Below are 1936 nucleotides of genomic sequence, written 5' to 3'. Positions count from 1 at the left end.
TGATAAGTCTTCTTGTTTGATCTTCATATTTTCTTGTTTTGTGTCTTGTTTTTCATATGCATTTTCAATTTGTTAGTGTCTGAAGTTTGCATATTTCTAAGTTTGGTGTCTTGCATGTTTTCTTTGCATAAAAAATTTTTCAAAAATAAGTTCTTGGTGTTCATCTTGATATTCAAAGTGTTCTTGGTGTTCATCTTGACATTCATAGTATTCTTGCATGCATCACATGTTTTGATCCAAAATTTTCATGCATTGAGTCTTTTTGATGTTTTTCTCTTTCATCATTAAAAATTCAAAAATAAAAAATATCTTTCCTTTTTTTTCACTCATAAATTTTCGAAAATTTGAGTTGACTTTTTCAAAACTTTTTAAAATTTAGTTGTTTCTTATGAGTCAAATCAAATTTTCAATTTAAAAATCTTATCTTTTCAAAATCTTTTTCAAAACTATTTTTAAGAAAGATTCAAACTTTAAGTTCTAGAATCATATCTTGTGATTACTTGTGAGTCAAGTCATTAATTTTGATTTTAAAATTCAAATCTTTTTCAAAACTAATTTTAATCATATCTTTCTATCATATCTTTTTAAATCATATCTTTTTCAAAAATTTGATTTTAAAATATCTTTTCTAATTTCTTATCTTCTTATCTTTTCAAAATTGATTTTCAAATCTTTTTCAACTAATTAATTGACTTGTTGTTTGTTTCTTATCTTTTTCAAAACCACCTAACTACTCTTCCCTCTTTAATTTTCGAATATACCTCCCTCTTTTCCAAATTTTCTTTTTAATTATCTAATTGTTTTAATTTTAATCTAATTTGATTTCAAATTTAATTTTCGAAATTTAACTTTAAAATTTAAAATTTTATTAATTTTCGAAATTCCCCCTCTCTCATCTTCTTCTATTTATTTATTCATCTACTAACACTTCTCTTCCACCCAAAATTCGAACCCCATCACCCTCTCTGTGTTCGAATTTTTCCTCTCATCCTTCTTATATTCTTCTCTTCTCATACTTGCATGAGGAATCCCTATACTGTGACATAGAGGATTCCATATTTTCTTTTTTATTCCCTTCTTTGTCATATGAGCAGGAGCAAGGATAAGAACATTCTTGTTGAAGCAGATCCTGAACCTGAAAGGACTCTAAAAAGAAAACTGAGAGAAGCTAAAATACAACAATCCAGAGACAACCTTACAAAAATTTTCGAAAAGGAAGAGGAGATGGCAGCCGAAAATAATAATAATGCAAGGAGGATGCTTGGTGGTTATACTACACCTACTTCCAAGTTTGATGGAAGAAGCGTCTCAATCCTTACCATTGGAGCAAACAATTTTGAGCTTAAACCTCAATTAGTTTCTCTGATGCAACAGAACTGCAACTTTCATGGACTTCCATCCGAAGATCCTTTTTAGTTCTTAATTGAATTCTTGCAGATCTATGATACTGTTAAGACCAATGGGGTTGATCCCGAGGTCTACAGGCTCATGCTTTTCCCGTTTGCTGTGAGAGATAGACCTAGAACATGGTTGGACTCACAACCTAAATATAGCCTGAACTCTTGGGATAAGCTGGTCACGGCCTTCTTGGCTAAGTTCTTTCCTCCTCAAAAGCTGAGCAAGCTTAGAGTGGATGTTCAGACCTTCAAGCAAAAAGATGGTGAATCCCTCTATGAAGCTTGGGAAAGATACAAGCAGATGACCAAAAGGTGTCCTCCTGACATGCTTTCAGAATGGACCATTCTGGATATATTCTATTCTGGTCTGTCTGAGTTCTCAAAGATGTCACTGGACCATTCTGCAGGTGGATCCATTCACCTAAAGAAAACGCCTGCAGAAGCTCAAAAACTTATTGACATGGTTACTAACAACCAGTTTATGTACACTTCTGAGAGGAACAATGTAAGTAATGGGATGCCTCAAAGGAAGAGAGTTC

At 32.2% G+C, this 1936-nt stretch overlaps 1 non-coding gene across 1 annotated transcript; it reads right to left on the bottom strand.

The window, feature by feature from the left end:
* Positions 1-1620: 1620 nt before the first annotated feature.
* On the bottom strand, positions 1621-1728 carry LOC112745238 (small nucleolar RNA R71). The gene has a single exon (XR_003173176.1). It is a non-coding gene; the product is annotated as a small nucleolar RNA R71 (small nucleolar RNA).
* Between the last annotated feature and the right edge of the window lie 208 nt (positions 1729-1936).

The sequence above is a fragment of the Arachis hypogaea genome, chromosome 14 (genome assembly GCF_003086295.3).
Source record: "Arachis hypogaea cultivar Tifrunner chromosome 14, arahy.Tifrunner.gnm2.J5K5, whole genome shotgun sequence".
In the NCBI taxonomy this organism is placed as follows: Eukaryota; Viridiplantae; Streptophyta; class Magnoliopsida; order Fabales; family Fabaceae; genus Arachis; species Arachis hypogaea.
Note: the sequence above shows the minus strand (reverse complement) of the source record. Positions and strands in the feature narration are given on the sequence as shown.